We start from the raw sequence: 19,561 nt of genomic DNA on the forward strand, positions 1-19,561 counted from the left end.
TGGCTTCTGGATGAGTTCAGTTTGATCAGATGATATTTGCCTAAATTCTTCTTCATCTTCCCTTTATTTAAATAGAAAGGTTTTATTAGTCTTTCCCCCCATGAAAATATACAAAGTGACCCTGTTGAGGTGTCTAAGCTCTTTTATGAATTCCTGACTTCCAAGAAAATCATTCTCATTCCCTTGCTCTAATCTATGTTCTCAGTGTCCCAGTACATTGTCTTGGAGATTATTGAATTAAAATGTCATTAAAATAGCAGGATTTAATTTGTAATTCAGAAAATTTTAAAAACAATAAGATTTTTTCTTGTTACCAGCTCACCACCTCCTGGTGTCACAGAGATCACTAAGAAATGCTTTGATTATCCTTGATGTGAGGTCTGTTTCCTGGGTTTGTATTGCAGATTCCAATAGCCATGAACCTCCAAGGCTGAGCAGCTCCTGCTTATAATCAAGAGAACAAAGACATCAGGAATCTTTGGCAATTCTGAACAATAATCATGGTTATGAGATCTCATAATAGTGTTATTCATATGCCTACACTATGCAGCTTATAATGGGAACACAGATGAAGGGAACATGGACAAAGGGAACATGGACACAGTGCTGCACATATCTTTCATTTCCTTGAAAACAATAATGATATCAAGAACTTATTTTCTCCCTTTCAAGCAATAACGTCCTTTGTCTTAACATTTCTATGGAGCTCTGTGGAGCTCTATGTAGCATTGGTGGTATTCTTGGTAGAGCTTGCCTTAAATAAAAGCAGATCTGTGCACTGAAGCTTACAGTTAGCCTAGTCAGAGACCTAGCAAATAAATGCAGTACTTCTGTTGTTCTTACAAATGCAAGGAAAATCATTATATCCCCTTGAAATTTTACCTCTCTAACCCATAAAATGTAGAGACCAGCTGTGCATTAACAGAAGGCTGACCTGCATACCATATAGGTCTTTTCCAGTTCTTGTCTACCAGTCTGTTGCTGTCCTCATTGTGGGTAGTTTTAAGGTCTGTTCAACAATTATGATTCATCTTTAGCCTTTCTTAATAGCAAGTTGCCAACAATCTGCAAGAAAAAAGAAAAATATACTTGATTCAGGTTTACTCAGTCACTGTGATGTAAGTGCCTGATAAAATATCATCTCTCCTTGCCAGCATTTGACATTTCAGTTTTACTAGAGTTCACACCACAAGAAGAAAGTAATTCAAGGAATGGATTTCTGAGAGCAGAAAGAGATCTTCTAGAGAGGATACTGCTCATCTGGCAGTGACAAAACTACCCATTATCTACACCACATAACAGCTAGAGAAAGAAAAAGAATATTCATATCGAATTGTGCTATGTTACATAGTATAATAGTTGTTCTGAAGGATTACTTGTGGCCCATAACTACAGCAATATATTCCAAGAATGAAGGAGTGCTGAAAGTTGGAAAGAAGTTCAATTTCCAAGTGGAAAGGTCTGAAATCTAGGCAGGACACTTAAAGCTTTTTTAAATTGTACTGGCTCCCCAAAAGATTGGGGATGAAGATTCAGTCTCTTTTACAAATTGTTCAGGTTGATGTAGCTCTAAGTAGATAGCAAACTGATTTTAGGCATTGTCCTTTGTGGATCTTTCAGAATTGGTTGGCTTGGTCAGACCATGCTTTGGAGGTCCTGGTGTCGAGAAGATCAGGCTGTCATGTGTAAATGGAGCCTCTGGATACTGCACACCATAGTACAAACACTTAGAGCAGTGAAACTAATTCCCTGAAAATACAAGCTCCTGGCAACCAGATAGTATAAAAAAACTAATGAATCATAAATATTAAGCAGACCTTGTGTCTGCTTAGCACAGACATAGTAACTAAGCTCCCAGAGCAGTGTAGTCTTATTCTAACAGTACTCTGCCAAAGTTAATTAGCCTGGACATTTTTCTGCACAGCTAATTAGCCTGATTGAACAACATGGTTATCCTCTGTTTGAAGCCAATGATAACTCCATGTTGTATGGATCTGAAATTGCTTATTCAGGACTTTATCTTATCAACAGTTCATGATCCAAATCTATTCCTTTTTGCCATTAGTGATCATTCTACTTAGGGCATCTGCTCCTCTCATACCATACAAAAAGAGTAAATGTCAGTATGCTGAATCCATACATCTAAATAATAAAATAAGATTTCTCTTTCAGCATTTACCATGTATGTGCTTACCTGTAGGCCAAATTGCATTCTGAATCTTAATATTGAGATGCTGCCCTGAAACACAGATAACTAGCTGCCTATTTAAGTAACTGAATACACACTCATTTATTTTAAGATACATTGTAGCCTTAGATGCTCTTTTGCTCTGTGGCTAATTATTTTGTGAATCTAATCAACCCTTTACATACCATGAGTTGAAATGGCCATAAGTCCTGTGAGTTAAAGTTATTTTTGTGAAAGGAATTTTATTTGTGTTTTTGAATAGCTTTTGCTTTTAGGCCTGTTCCATGCATTACAAAAAAGGTTGAGGGGAATCTCAGTTGGCTATGTTTCATTTTTTCTTTTTACAAAGATACATTTAGTATTCTAGTGCTCCTGTTCTTTATGATTTTAAAATTACACTTATGATACTTCCTTATTTTTAACTTTCCTGGGTTATAGGATCATGGGAAAAACTTCAGGTTTGAACACTCTGGTTGTGGAAAAATCCTTGTAAATGGGACCTAAGCATATTCTAAATAAAACAAACAAACAACAAAAAAAAATATCTCTCCTGTAATCACCTCAGTAAATTTATGGGTTTTAATTCAGCCTTACGGCATTACTTCCTAGGAATGGACGGAGGATGGTGCCTCTATACAGAACAAACCTGATCTGTTCATGTCTGCAGTATGAAGGAATTTCTTTGTGTTTCTCCCCTTTGTTATCCCTCTCTGAACACATTCTGCTTTTGCTATAACCATTGCTCAGACAATGTTCTGAGAAAATGGCTAATATGAAAATAGCACCCCATTGTCAATGTATCTTTGGGTTGTATCACTGTAATATATACATACATCATCCATGTCTTCCCACTGCTTTATATTTCACTGAGATACTGGCTGAAGGTTTTATGAAAATGCATATAGTCTCTATTATAACAAGGAATGGAAAGAATTTGATATATTCCACAATAGAAGAAATTAATGAACAAGGTCAGAGACTAGAAAATGCATGGACCTGCTGGAAGAAACAGAGCCAGCCATGTTCCTTCATCTAACCAGTGACAAATCTTGGCATGTCAGTGAACTAGGACAAAAAGAGACAGGGGCAATGCACCCTAAATGAAACCCTAGAACAAATCCCGAATAAAGCAACAGGGATCTGTGATTATTAAATGTGTTGCTGTGAAGTACCAAGGGGCCTAAAGTTTTCCTGGACTTTTTTCCAAAGCAAGGGGAAAGTGAGGATACCTTTAGCTTTGGGTGTTAATAAGAAAAATAATAATTCTTTAAGGGGCAATTCTTTGGGTCTCTCAATTGTTTTAGGCTCAGTTCCACAGAGTAACCTCAGTGTGTGTCCTGCCCTTACATGAAGCATGGGGGAGTACTTCAAGTTCATCTCTGACTAGCTTCATAATAACCTGGCAAGTGAGTTTCCACTGCAATAACTAGAGCGAATGCACTGCTCTAAAGCAGAATTTTAGGACTATAATATGCTTACCAAAACACATACGTTGATCTACAGGACAATACATTAAATTAGATCATATAAAGTGAACTGCTCAGAAACATCAAGTTCAGCATTTTCCAGATGTGACTTTTTCACAGTTTGGATTGATAAGAGCTTACTATAAAGGATAATAATCCATTATATATATATATATATATATATATATATATATATATATATATATATATATATATATATATAAAGAAAAATATATATATATATACATAAATCCCCCAATTTGTTTTACCAACCCACTCACACCATTGTTTTCTGGATAGAATCATGGGGAATAAAAATATAAGCTGATCTCACCCCATGTTTCTGAACCACTAAATCCAGGATTATTTTCAAATACTCTAGTGCAGAGTTTTGACTGACACACAAAATTTATTGCCTATTTTTTCCTGAAGCTGTCAATTTTAAAAACATTTCTATGAAACCTCCTTATTTTCCAAGTTTCTTAAAACTGTGTTGCAAGATATGCAGCACTTTGCAGTATTAGTAAGATCTTAGCTAGAAAACTACTGGTTAGTCTAATATATGGCTTATATCTCCATCTTATACTAGGTGAAGTTTACAATTTATTATCAACATAACCAGAAGTCATAGAGTGAGTAACTTTTGATTGCCCAGAAGAAAGATAGGAAAAGGTACTAAGAATATTTTTGAAATTAATTTGGAGTTGATTTGATTTAATCAGTTATGCAACAAGTGTGTTATTGAGCTAAGAAGAGTAGGAAAACCAGAGGGACAGGTAAAAAGAGTACTGCTAAATAATGACAGCAGAAGTGGTATGATATCTCTTGCAGTATAATTTAGTTCTTACTATCTTTTGATATAACATTTTTAATAAAACATGACCCCCAACATTTTTATAAATTGATTAATATCTTCAACATTATGGTGTTTTTAAGACTGTAAAGGAGATATCATTCTCCTACTTTTCTTCTATGAGTCAAAGGTAAAAGTTCATGCAAGTTCCACAAATTACCAGCTAAGTCAAGGAAGTAAAAAAAAAAATCAGTAATAATTTGTTGCAAAGACACCATCTCTTGTTGAGAAATTGTCCTGTCCGTGGACTGGTAGAAGTTAGGAGACTATTTTGGATGCTTATAACTACTTGAAAGAGTTTTCTTCAAGCACACCTTTTTCAGCTAGTGTCAAGACACTGGACCTTTGAGTTTTATGATGCAACCAATTTAAATTGTTGATCTGTAGGCTGAGATCAAGCAAAACATTGTCATCAAATTAACTTCAGCACAAAGATACGCTAGTTATACTATTTATTTTGCTGACACTGTTCATATATTTGAGCACATTTTGAAGTGCATTCTTTTACCATTACACTAATTTGGCAGCTATCACAACAAAGGTAGTCTCCCATTTTTAAAAACTAACACTTTTACTGTCATGTTGTTGATGGGGTAAAACATAAAAGAATAATTAAATCCATGGTACTAATTCATGAAATTACATTTTGTATGCTTTGCTTAAATAATCAATAGATAATATTTGTGTAATTATTGAACAGATTTCAGATTGCAGCTGGCATCATTTAAATTTTATATAATATTAATTTAGTGTAAAATATGGTAAATGATATAGCAAAATGCTTTAAAATCTATCCCAATCTGCTAAATGTTTATATAATTATCCGTAAAATATCAAGTGCTGTAAGAATTGCAACATTTTCCCACAAAACATCAATCTGCCAATGGCATGTGACAAATTAACATAGTGATGTCTTCTATAATTAGTAAAAATCTATCATAGATATGTGAAAATCTATACATGTTTACATCGCCTTTTCATAGCAACAGTTGGGATTTTTTTTTATTCAGCTTATCATATATATGAGTATTGAGTTATTGGCTGATACTGCATTACAAGGTATTGTTTCTTCCTTTCACATGTATATTAAAAGGCTTTCTAAACATCTTAAGTACAGACCTTGAGTTTCTTAACTCTTCAGGAAGATGAATGGTGGGATTTGAAGACAATTGGCATCAGTTTGGCTTTTTTCTCACTGAAATTGGCTGTAAAACTCCCATCAATCCTGGAAGTTAACAAATTTATATTTGTTGAAAGCACATTCAGAGAAATACCAGGAAGATAAATCTACTTGTGGGCTATTAAACACTACGCCTTTGTCTGCAGTAATAAACTCACCAGAGAGATGGAGCTGAGGTTTGAGTGCCAGCATGAGCCAGCCCACAATGCTGCATTGTTAACCTGGCCTCTGGCACAGTTTAGGTGGGAGCAAGCCAGCACTGCCCCTGCTCACGCCCTGCTGCTGGGTGCTGCTGTCCTGGCCCTGTCCTGGGACTGGGCTGCTGTTACGTGCTGCATTTCTAACAACTCCAGTGGTGGTGCAGCTTGACAGTGCTTCTGGTCCTGAGTAAACCACACAAGATATGCCTTTGTTCAGTGCAGACAGACACAAAGCCTGTACCTGGTGATATCTGACACTTCACAGTTTCTTTAGAAGGGATCCATACTTCCCAGAGCTGTGCCCCTGGGAAGATCTCCGGAGGTTCAAAAAGTGACCAGAGATAGGAAGTGCACCTTAACCTGGAGGTTCTTTTACTGCAAATGGGTTTTCCCAAAGCTTTTTTCAAGCTTTCATTCAACTCTGGACTGAATGACAGTGACTGTGAGCATTCTCCCTTGAGGGTATATTCTCTGAGGATAGAGCTGAGGAAAGAGAGATACTAGGTCTTGTGTAGAGTCACCCTTCATTTCCCACTTCCTAGGGCAAAAAAAAATAATAGACTCCAGTTTCCACTGATAACTGAATCCTCCAGTATGGAAAAGTCATATTCAAACAAGCAAGTCAGACACACATAAGAACATAAGAAGACACTATTTTGCATCTATTCCCACACCAGACATGTGGCTTTTTGCTCATATATAATCTGTGGGCATTCTTTAGCTTCCTAAATTAAAGGAAAAAACATTATTGAAATTACATGAAAGAAAATAATGCATTAGTCGCTGTCAAAAGACATAATGAAAGCAGCATTTTTTCATTACTCCTTTTCTTTCCAGTAAGTAAAACAGATTATTGAATCATTTGGCACATAGTCATCGTATGTAAATACTTAAACTGGTTTATATTAATCTGCATTGTTCAATTTGCACTGCGCATGCACTGTGGAACTGAAACTGTTCTCAACGTTGCCAACATTTTTTGGTTCCTATTATTGCTCTGTACACGAGGTCAGTACTGGAAAGACAAGAACACAAATAAACGCATAAATACAATGTTGAGCTATCTTTGTCGTCATTTAAAAGTTTTCATTTTGTTGCATTTAGAAGAATGTTTCAAGAACCATTTTGTATATTTGAAATATTTTTATTAAGTATGTGGTGTGTGATTATTGGCAGTTATTGTTCTTTCAGGATGCCATGGAAAAATGTGCCTTCTACTAACACCAAGTCATGTTCTGTGCACTTTTTCTTTTAGACTCTGCGTTAAACATCAGTCATCCCACTATCAGAATGGGTGATTTATATGCTTTGTTTTGTGTGACTTTTCTCATAATCTCTAAACTACCTGTAAGGAATTATTAATTCTATAAGAGCATGGACTCTCTTATTCTGTGACATTTGCAAAGAAATAGCAGTAAAATTTATCTCAACATTGATGGAAAAGATATGATGTGGTTCGAAGTGTTACTTAATGGCTTGTACTACAGGATCCTCCTAGCTGGGGAGGAACAACCTTCCACAGCACTCTCTTAACCCTGTGTAGCACAAATGTCTCGTACCTGATGCAGAAAAGCTCCCAAGCATTTGTGTAACCTTCCATATGTGTTTGTCAGAACCCAGGACATCTCTCTGGCTGTCCTGGATGGCTCGGGCCCCTGCCAGGGGGCTCAGAGACCTTGGCACAGAGCCCAGGACACCTGTGACTTTGATTTTGACCCACAGAGCAAATTACCACCTTTATATGAAGAACTGCAAGTCAAGAGAGTTTAATTAGAATAATAGTTTGTCACAGGGTAAAAAGTAGATTTTTTGGGTTTTTGAATGGGGGTTCGGGGTCCCAAGATGGGGGAATTTGGGTGTGTTTTGTCCTTTCTCCTTCTTCCTAGTCTCCGTCTTCTGGGTGATGCTGGCACTTTTGTACTGGTTTAAGGTAGGAACACACTGTCTAACATAGGTGATAGGTATTGGGAAATTATTGCAAATAATGTACGCATAACTTTCAGTATAAAAGACAACACCACCTCTGAGGGCGGTCAGTGTGCCTCTGACTGACCTGCTGAACGGACCTTGGCAGGCCAGGGAAAGAATGTTATAGATAAGAAGTAATAAACTACCTTGAAAACCACAGCCAAGGAATCCTGACTCCTTCTTCGACTGCCAGGTTGGGAAAAGAGACTTGTACGTACCTCGGGTGACTGTGACCAGCAGAGATTCCGAGATGTGGTTAGCCATGTGCATTTATGAAGAAAATCTTGCAGTCACAAGAAATGGACTTAAAAGTGTTCTAAAGTTGTGATGTGAGCTACATATTAACAAATTTTTATGCAGGAGCCTACTTCAGTGATTATATACAACTTTGCTTCCACTGGCATTTTCAGTAGAGACAGCTGATTCTAGAGAATACAATAAAAAGGCTCCTAACATCACCAAAGAGATTTTGATTGTGGTTTGGGGTTTTTTTCCTTATTTTTGTTGAACACAGTTTTTTGGTGAATATTCTTCCATAACATTCACCCACGCTGGCTCCAGTTCTTCTACAGTAGTAATATAAATATAAACACCACATTTTGAATTAGGATCAAAGAAGTACAAAGGCAGCTTTTAGTATCAGTGGAAGGAGTTAATTTCATCACTGTGCTATTTCAAGGGCTGCATGATTAACAGCGAAAAGAAAGATTCCAATAATCAGATTTTTATATTAGATTGTTCATAATGGAATAAATATATTGGTTAGAAAATCACGAATATGCATTTGTTTCAGTAGACTTGACATCATTAGAGTTATCAAAATAATAGTTCTTTGTGGATTTCTTTAAGCCTGTTAAAGGTATCCAAGTGGAATATCCTGTAATTGCTTATTCTCCTTAATGAAATTTGGAATCTTTTCACATCTCACGTAAATAATAGTAAAAGTAAATAACCTAATTAATTTACTATTGATGTTTTGTTAATTTTGTCTGAAGAGATAAGCTAGTCATGATAGGGGAAAGGGAGCATATGGGTATGGAGAAACCTGGGGATGTGTGAATAAAGTGATGACTATGTAATTAATAAAATTTAGGACTGTTCAATTATAATTGGCTGTTTGCCATTACAATAAACAGTGGAATTGGCTGAAAAACAGTACTAATTAAGGAGACATGATGAGAATTATAAAGTACTCTGAAAACCAGTGTAGAATGTATTGGTTTATCCTTTTTAGTGAAAAAATATGAGACAGATTTTGCTTCCTGCTCCCCAGATGTATCTGTATACTATAGTAAATATCAGAAACAAACATTTCTATTTTGTCTGATTTAGAGTAAAAATTGAATTTTGTAATTTACAAGTTATATCATATATCTACAGGTATTCCTATTACATGGAGTAATTCTTTCACTCTTTGCTCCAATAGCTAAATGAAATTGCTTTACTTCATGAAATTAACATTATTGTATTTTCATTCAGTTTGTTAATTGTTCAATAAATAACATCAATAATCCTAGAGAGATGTTACCATATCTTAGAATGACTGCATCCTTAGCCATTCTCTCTATTTTAGCTACACATATTGCCCTCTAGGAAACAAGGACTGAGTTCAGCAGATCTCCTATCCTGTTGTGAAAGTTTTGCATTTTGTTTCTAAATTTTCTTGTTTCCACTTGGCTGAAACAAAGTAATAACAAGATCACCAAAGTCTAATATGTTTGAGTACTGGCAGAAAAATTATATTCTTAACTATATAATTCCATGGTTCAACTCAGCAGATTTTATAACAAAGGAAGAAAAAAACAATATTATTGTATAGGAATTGTACCTATAACTTTTATTAAATACCGCCCCTTTCTTTCCTTTCTTTTTCTTTCTACTGTATCTTTTTTTTTTTTTTTTTCTTGAGATGGAACTTTGGCCTTACTTCTGAGTTCAACACAATCACAACTTTCTAAAAATGCATATTTCTTTAAGAGCCTCCATAGTCATTTAAATGGAGCCCAGTTCTAAAATTAGGCTTATGAAGTATCTGATATTAAAACATATACATTTAAGATGGGTGGAACCAGTTAAGAAAAGCTGATATATCTTGTATATCGGGTCAGTCATTTTGATTACTCTGCACATCAAGTCATTCAAGAGTTCTTGTATATTGTATTTCTGTAAGTACTCTGCAGCTGTCAATATATACATCAGAGATGATACTAAAATTCAAATTGACTGCAGGTTTAATACTGTCTGCAATTGTTATATTTTACATAGCTGTAAAAGAAGAATCTCTTTTGCATCTTGAATAATTGTATTTAAAATAGATAAGTGGTTATCAATCCCCATCAAAATTTGCTTAATCTTTTGGAAAGTGAGTTTCAGAGGTCTGTTTTAAAACCTATTTCTAGTTTCTCTTCCAAACTCAAAATGTTTGCAACACCCCAGCTTTGAAATGGCCTTCCCCTAGTAAAATGTTTTTATTTCTTTAAAATAAAGCTGTCTGATTATCTTGTAGATTAACCAACTAAAAAAAAATTGAGTTATTCAACATAATTTGGACCCAACCCATGTAATTTACAATAGTTGCTACTCTCTGTACACAACCAAGGAACAGGTCACAGTCGTCTCAATGAAAAAATTGCATAAAGGTCCCTGAAGCCTACTGAAAATAACTTTTTTTTTTTTACTTGAGGCATGCTGGATGTGCACATTATGCAGATCCTCAGAAGATGTAACTTGCTGTTAATCCATAACAAGGTACTTGTAGAGATGCAAAATGTGTCATCTGAAGACCTGAAAAAAAGTCAGGGATTCACAACAGATATAAAACAGAACTTGCCATCTCTGTCCTTCACATTATTCTATACATCTTATGTCCTGCAGTTCTTTACTCCCTGCTTAGGCCACACTTCAGCAAAAACCAAAAGCTTGACAGAGCACTTTAAGCATTTTACATATGGGCAAATATAAGGACTGTGCTAGACAACAGCATTTGTTATTCTTATTAATGGAGTGGCAGAAAACACCTTTCTCTGAATTTATTTCCAAGGCCTTGGTAAATGAGACATGAAACTACAGGAGGTAATCACCTTGCTGGTACTTCCATGGAAAAATGTGTCCTGTGCAAACCATTAACAGAAATGTATTCTTTTCTGCTTTCTGAATTCACACAAGGACTTCTGACTTATTGAACATATTAAGCTGATGAGTTAGGAAGCAGATAACTTTTTATACTTTTTGCCTTTTTTATAAATCAATTCCCTTCACGATTTAGCTGATTATAGTTTTAAAATGAAAATATCTGTATTGCAAACAGTGTACCGAAAAATGTAAAGAGTGACTTGTTTGAGAGTTAAGATTAGTTCCAGAAATTTTTGGGAGGTGCTTTCATCAGCTGTCTTATTAAGTGCAAGATTGAAGTCTCCTGACATATTCTCATGTCTCAGAGATTCTCATTAAAAGAAGTTATAGCAACTGAATATAAGATAGAAAATTTTGGACTTTGTATATTTCAGCATGAGCATTTTTCACTACATCTTTTTTTCCCCAACACTTGAATCTAACCTGGAAACTATCAAGCACTCCACTTGCTTCTATGCATGATAAAAAGGGCTCACTGTTTTTTCTCTGTTATAATAGGCACGATTAAAATCCTTTAGCCAACACCTCACTACTTGCAATAACCACAACATCCTCCTGTATTTAGAAAGCCAAATGACACTTTAAATGATGAATGCTGAGCTTTCATCTGCGTCAAGATGCTCTAGGAGCTATACTAATAAAATGCTGGTAAGATAGATCAGTTTTACTTCTCACTACTGTGCCATACTTCTGGCAAGCCAGAAAAAGCCTGTGAGAATATATCCTCCTTCCTCCTCCAGTGATGTTTGGGATCCATCTCTTCCAAAATGCGCCTGTATTACAGTGGCAAGCAAAGGAAGATAAATAATTGTAGGTTGCAGCTGCATCACCTGGGATGAGGGGCACCAGTGGCTTTAGCAGGGCCATGAGTTACCATTTCAAGTGAACGCAGATCTCAGGTCTTTGTCTCATCAATTTCGAGTGGTCTCTCCATGGAACCTTTAAAATGCATAGGGAAGAAAGCCACACCCTTTCTTCTCTACTGTCTTAAAACCTCTCCTACATGAAGGAATTTCATTAGAAATTCTGTGGTCTACAAGAAGAGCTTTTTAGTGAGATTGACTACCTAAGCATATGCCAGAAAATTGCTGTCAAATGTGCTGGGATGTGTCAGGACACTTAGAGAGACAGACTGAAGAGGACAATGGAAGTGTAGTATCTGGGTCACCACCGGAATGAAAAGAGATTCTGCATCTCCTGAGAATAATTGGAATTACAGTATCCTGAATATGAAGGGGTATCTGAAGAAAAATTTGTCATTGAAAGGAAAGGACCCTGAATTGATGAAGAAAACATCAAGATTGATATTGCCGAAGTATATAAAATGAAGAAATAAAGCATGGACTCTACTTTATTAAGATAAGAAAAATATTGAACTTTGAATCTAAAAGCATAGCAAAATATGCACGAACATTTGTGTATGGTTTTTGATGAACCCTAGTCTGACATCCCAGTATAATGATCTGAGTGCGTGAATGGAAGGAAATTAGAAGGAAAATAAATCTATTCAAATCCTTCAGTTTACTTAGATGCAGTTGTTATCGAACTGAAAGGAGTAAAGACTAGAGGATTTGATGTGCTTTAAGGACACAAAACAGCTACATCCTAACCTGGCAGCACAGCCCATCCTTCGTCAAAAACACACAGGTGGATCGAGAGGCATTAGCAGGATTTGTATGACGAATATGCGTTAACGGAAGTTTTATACAGAAAAGTCTTAACTTGTGAGTATGAACTGCCTGCCTTGAATGCCAAAATAGCATGGGCCTAGGCTCAGCTGGTGTGAGGTATCATAAACCTCTATTTACTTGCAACTACACTGAAACTCCACCTGACCCTCAGGTGATGTTGGCCACAAAACAGTTTATTTAAACATAAGTCCACTAGTAAACAGCTGAAGCCCAACTCACTCTCCTGAGTCAGCTTCCATTAATTACACTCCCTACATTAATTAAAAAGAAAAAAAAGCCTATGTTAATAAAAAATAACACTAATATCTCCTGTGTTTTGTGATGATGTATTTCATAAGTAGCCAAATCTTAGAATTAACATAGCATCTTCTTGTCACAACTCCTCAATCCAAATTATTGCTGCAAATACAGAGAGCAGGGAAATTGTATTGTGTGATCCCTCAAATGCAGTGACCTCTGTTTATTATTCAACTCAGAAACCTGCACTGTGGCACAGCTGGCTTCATATGTTAATCTCTGCAACTGGCAATTACTTGAATAACCAAAGAAAGACTAAACAATTGAAATACACCCCTTTCTCCCTATTACTGAGTAGAATAGATCTAATTCTATTCTCTTCATATAGGCAAAACTTCTGTGGTTATTATCAGAGCTACCTGTCACCTATGTAACATTGCAATGTCATTAGCTGTGCCAGGTCCAGAGGTTTTTCAGAAGTTTCAGGGTATTTGGTGTCTCGCAGAAAGTACAGTGTTGCTAAACAACATGCATCTGTATTCTCTTACCTTTTTTCAGTGATCTTTTGCAATGAACTGAGAGCTACACAGCCTCCCTTGTTTTCAAGAGCCGAGTTCTAATAAAGGCATGACATTGTATATATGTTGGCCCCCATTTCTGACAAGGCAAAGGGTTTTTTTACCCTATTATTCCCACAGCAGGAACCTTACTGCTTTGTTGGATAGGTTTAAGTTCCCAGCCAATTTAGATATTCTCAGCCCTTCTCCTACCTTGATGTTTTCTCCAGTGATGCACTTATAAAAAGATACCATATCTCTTCTCAGCCTTCAGGCTAAAGAAGACTAAGCCTTTCAGTTGCCCTGTATGAGACAGATTCATTATTCCTTTTTCATCTTATCACAGACCTTCTTGACTCTTTTTCTTCTCAAGAACATATTTATGTGATATGAGTGATTAGGAATGCATGCAGCATTTCAGCCATGAAACAGTGAAACAAAATTTTTCCTACCTCCTGCACCTGTCTGCTTTGCTCATCCATACTCCTACCCCTTCCTCAAGCTGACCTCCTTGTCCTTGACAGGCAGCACAAAAATATGACATTGGACATACTTACATGCCTTGCATCTCCTAGGCTGCCTTTGCAGGCTTATGTTACTCACCATGGTGGCAGCTGCCAGAAGGAGGGTCTGCCTCTGCAGCTGTGTGAGGCCAGGGGAGGAGGAGGAGAGAGCAGTTGATACTGTTGATACTGGGATTTGGCTGCACCTGCCACAGGGCCTCAGAGCTACGGCTCCGCAGGGTGGTTCTTCTGTACCCGTTGTTGTTTCAGGACATGAAAGCTCCTCTGCCAGAAGCCATCCAGTGTGAACCTGCTCCCCTGCTTTCATTGCATCTGCTGGGGGATGAATATATAATGGCAAAGCTTTATTGTGTCCCTCTCCCTCAGTCCAATGGGGAGCACTCGTCTCTGCATTATCTTCCTGCTCCGTGTTTGATGTGATTAACTCTGTCTCCAGCCGAGTGCCAGGTACACATGCTGACATCAGTGAGACAGCTTCTCAGCCTGCCCAGAGGCCACTGTTCAAGCTGTCCTACTCAGTGCACAAGTGCCAGCTCTTCTCCAGGAGGCCCTGCAAGAAACAGTGCATCTGAGACCACAACTGGAGAGTGACACACTGTCTGACACCAGCACAGACACAAGTGTCTCCTCCGTGTCTTTGAACACCCCCACAGGATGGGCCCCAAAGGGCAGACCTGCCACTGCCTTGCAGGATTTCTGCTTTATAATTATGGCACTAAGTCAGAAATCTTAATGTGCCAATTTAACTGAGGGGCCTGAATACATAATTATTTCTTGTAGATGAGAAACATATCAATTGCCAAGTAATAGAGTTCCCAGTGGAAATCTAAAATTTCAGCATTCTATTTCCTTCACAACATTTTTCCCAATCTTTAAGGAACAAAGAAACCTGCGTACAACAGTGTGCATTTTTCATTTCAAATATTCACCTTCAGCTACTATTTTGACAGTACAGATTTAATCAGATTTCTGTGCTTGAGCTGACAATTTAGCTACAGCACAGAGCACAGGACAGTGACTTTGACACAATTACACTTTCATCACTGGAACCCTGCATTCAGTGCCCAGCTTAGGGTGTAAGTGATTTGCTGTCTCATCTAAGTCTCCCCTACTTGCTTATCTGCAACGCAGAATCTGTGGCATGTGTCACCATCATTTCTGTTTTAAAGGCGCAGTAAACAGCTTCATTTCCACTAGATAATTCTCATGAGTCACTTCCCCAACACATTTGTCATTTTAAATACTCAAGTTCAGTAGAAACCAAATGTAAAATCAGTATCCTTTCATGAAATTCAATGAGCTATTCTGATTTATGTCGCAGAGCATAAATCTACAGATGAGGGACTTGTATCTGTTATGGACTCCAGGCCTCTCAGATGTTAAGACCCAGAAATAGTAATCATTTCAAACTCAAGCCCTTTAAACAGACTATCCTTTTCCATAAAACCAGGGCTCATTTACATAAGGTTGTTACCTTAGGTGTGGACTCTCATGCAAGCAAGATAACACTACATTTTTCAATTTGTCTCACGTATCAGAGGAAATTGGCAGTATGTTTAAACAGATTAGGGAAAACACACCTAATGAAATATGAAACTGTATACTTGTTCATTTTGGGTATATTTTGCTTGCTGAATACAGACCTTCCTGTATTCCTCCATAATTGTACTGCCTGGGCTGCCTGAGTCCATTCTAAATTGCCAATTTGTCAATGGCTGAAAAGGCAGCAAGACTGGAGTAACTCCTCAAAAGAGGCAAGAAAGCAGATTTAAGCATTCACCTCAGCTGTTGTGCAAAAGCATAAACCTTTGCTAGGGTTATCTCAGGACTGATTTCCAGGTTGATTTAAGCTGGATGTTAGGGCAGAAGTGTTTATTCAAGAAGCCAGTATGATGTCTTTTATCCATTTTTGAGCTTTAAGCAGTAACTGAGAACTGAGGTACTGAATTACTAAGTGACATATTAGTGCTATGCTTGCATTTGTATCATATCTTGTATGAGTGAAGCCTAGAACAGAAATTACTAGGTTATTTGGGGAATGAGTTGAACCACTGTAATAGTTTTTGCAGATTAACTAACATAGACGAAAGGCGTCTTGTCCTCCTGCTAAAGTTTACTCTGATGCCCACAGTACCTCCTGAATTTCCTGCTCTCTAACTTACAGTCTGCAGAGAAACACATTTTGTTTGCCATTGGTACATGACATGGAAAATATCACGAATGTTATGGCAGTTATACATATGCAGGTTTACATTTATATATAAGGTTGGAGAATGTGTCTTCAAAAAAAGAAGGTCTTTTTGTTACAGCCGACTGCTGAGTCTCTTTTAATCTTTCCTTCTGTAGCAATCTCTCCATCTTCATGATTATTATCCACTGTTTTACTCTGAACTTCATCCCGTTTGTCTACATTTTTCAAGAAATAAGGTGTCTAAGACTCTCAGTGCAATATTCCACCTTCATTGTCACTATACAGATAGGGTCTATTATCTTCCTGCTCCATGAGAGGCATAAATATCTCTGCTTTATGCAGCTCAAGGTTGAAAAGGTCCTTTAGCTGCCATGTTACTTTGCAAATATATCTGATAAATAAGATTAAAAAAAGGTTTAGGAGGGGAAAAAAAGAACAATAAAAAGCAGTATGTGCTGAAACAACTGACAAGCAATAATTACCTCTCTGACATTACGAGAAGGTTACTAGCCTTACCTCCTACCACAAAAAAACCACACTGGTATAAGCTAGTTAAACCAAATTAGTTTTTTCTTTGTGTTAGTGATCTGTGATTTAATTGCTCCGAAAATTATCTGAAAATCTTCATAAAACTCAGAAGCACTTAAAACTCTTGAATAAGTAAATAATACAGATTAATAATTATTAAAAATCATTGGTTCTAGTAAAATAGTGCATGCAGCCATATGTGCACATTCCCAAGAACTCTGTACTAGATAACCTTGGATATGAGAACATTTCAGTGTTTGAACAAAACTGTCACAAAGTCTTTTGTCATATCACAAAATTAAGGGACTAAAAGACCCTAATGAAAAAGAAATTCACTCTGGGATTGCTATTAATTATTACAAGATACAAACTCCGCAACTTGAGACTTCTGTTTTGGCTGCTGTCCCGAGTCTGTATTCTGGACAGAATATCCTGTTATGACCCACCAGTGGGGCTTAATGGACCTACAGAGAATGGGAATTGAGATTCTTTTTGTGCAATTTCATGTTCATATTGCAGCCAAATGTTTCATAACTATGTATATTTTTTCCAGTTACTGAATTTGAATACCAAAGGCAGTGGCGAATATGCCTGACTTTGCATTCCTCAGCCTGCAAGGGACAAGGGAGAACCCTAAAGATTGTGCTTACTTTGCTATAGGACCAACATATCAACATAAGAGTTACATCATTTACTCTCTCTCCACAAAGAAGCCCATGTAAAGCTAATGCTTTGTACCTCAGTCCACTGGATTCCCAAAGAACATCAGGGAATTCTAAACATGTCCTTCCACAGGTTCAGGTCTAATTTGCTGTTGAGGAGGCGCTGTTTGGGTCAAAACCACACTGCCTTTCCTTCCATTCAAAATGTCTGGCATTTTGCGAGGTGCTGCTCGCTCACCCACAAGATGGACAAACTGCCTGCTGGACTCACTGCAGCCCTGGGCACCTGCTTCCATCTGCCTGCTCTGCTCTGACCTTCCCATTCCCTGCTCTTATGCCAAAACATTGCCCCTCAATGCATCCAAGAACATGGGCACGGTGGGGACCCAGACAGAGCTGCCAGGAGTCTGATTTGGGTTCCAGAGCTTGGCATGGAAAATGTGTGTGGGTATTTTCCATCTGATCACTGCTGGAATTAAAAACAAAAGCTCTTCTCGAAAAACAGGCTAAGATGTGTGGTAGCAATTCAGTATCATTGGGCTGAATCATTTACTGGAGAGGATGGGGCTGTTTTGTTCTGGAGTTTAAATAAGAGTAATTTCCCATGCTCTCCTCTATCTGCAACACCCATGTGGAAGAAGCAGCAATAAAAAATGAACTTCTCTCATGCTGAGTACAGGTACCCAGGGCAGGAGCACACTGATTTATATGTTGTATTTCTGTTTTCTATCACATGAACTTTATGAGGAATCATAAAATGGAAGGTAGAGTAATTAAGAAAGAAGTCATATATGAGACAGAGTTGTTGCTTCTGCTGCTTGGTATCTCTGCATACACAACAAGAACATACATTAATTCCCTGAGATTCCTATTCATTACATTGGTAATTCTATAGTTAATCAGAAAGAAGTGTATATATATATATATATATATATATATATATATATATATATAAATACAAAAAAGAGAAAGGAAAAAACCAAATTGTGAAGACCAGCCAGCAAAGACTAAAAACAGTGAAATTTGTTGTCCTGTTTTGGCAGTTGGCATAGTTCAAATTCAATAAAAGGAAGAAAATAAAATATTTTCTTTATAAATAAGCTAGGGAACATTATTTCCTACTAGATCAGAAATAGGAAAACTAGATTTAGACATTTCTGAATTGCAGGTAATTCCCTGGAATGCTCTAGGGCTAATGTGTCTCTGCTCTGCTCCTTATTCAGTGCAAAATTGTACAGCACTAACTTTCCTTAAAAGAATTTTCAGTCCTGCAATGCAGACAGTGTTGCAAAACGTTGCTAAGCCCTGAAGTGCAGTGAAATTTAGAAGATAATTCAGATGAACTCCAAGTCAAGTTTACAGGGTTCTGTTAGCTCTTATACACTACAGAGAAGGGCAAAGGTAGAAAAAGGATTATGGAAAAGACTGTGGAATAGAAGACCGTCTGCTTGCTGTCAAGTTTTGTATTAGTAAAATTCCTATTGTCTTGTCCTATCAGCAATGAACTATCTGTCTTTCAAAGATAGCACTTAGTGTCTGGGCTTGGGAAGTAGTGTAATTTATAGTCACATGTTGCAGAAGACTGGCACTGGTAGGAAATCACTTTCTCAGAAAAAAAGAATCAATATTTTAAATATTTAGTGCTTCAAGTATTGATTTCAAGTGTTATCTAAGAATTTAATGGGAACCAAATGTGTTCCTAAGATCTATTAATATAATAAGAATATTAATAATTTTATAATTTGGAAACATCCTATTTTCATTAAGAGCTTTGTATACTTTATTAGTGAGCATGTGAAGCTATTCCAGGAAAAACTGAACTTTTCAGTTTGAAAATGTGATACTTTCATAACTGGGGTTTGGAGAGTTTTTTAGTCTATATGGGAAATTTTTCAAAATTAGAAATTTAATCTTTCCTATTTTTCTTTTAATTTTAATCACTTCCCTCTCTATAGACATCCAGCTAAATATTTTTCAAAGAGTTTTATCATTTTTTATGCTTTATCCACTTTTCTTTGGCAACCACCACTGCTAAAACTACGGGGAACCAAGTTAAATGTAAAATTTGCTTCTATAAATGATTGCATGAAAACATCAAAGCAACTCACTCATCTCACCCCCATTATCATCATTCACTATAGTTGCATATGTAATTTAATTCTCTCAACAGCAGCTGCACATTTG

The 19,561-nt window shown here is 36.9% G+C and overlaps 1 long non-coding RNA gene across 1 annotated transcript; it reads right to left on the bottom strand.

Moving 5' to 3' along the window:
- Positions 1 to 262: 262 nt before the first annotated feature.
- On the bottom strand, positions 263 to 14,565 carry LOC141728924 (uncharacterized). The gene is made up of 3 exons (XR_012580177.1): positions 14,076 to 14,565; positions 943 to 1,065; positions 263 to 441 (listed from the first exon to the last, which is right to left on the bottom strand). It is a non-coding gene; the product is annotated as an uncharacterized LOC141728924 (long non-coding RNA).
- Between the last annotated feature and the right edge of the window lie 4,996 nt (positions 14,566 to 19,561).

This window comes from Zonotrichia albicollis, chromosome 4 (assembly GCF_047830755.1).
Source record: "Zonotrichia albicollis isolate bZonAlb1 chromosome 4, bZonAlb1.hap1, whole genome shotgun sequence".
In the NCBI taxonomy this organism is placed as follows: domain Eukaryota; kingdom Metazoa; phylum Chordata; class Aves; order Passeriformes; family Passerellidae; genus Zonotrichia; species Zonotrichia albicollis.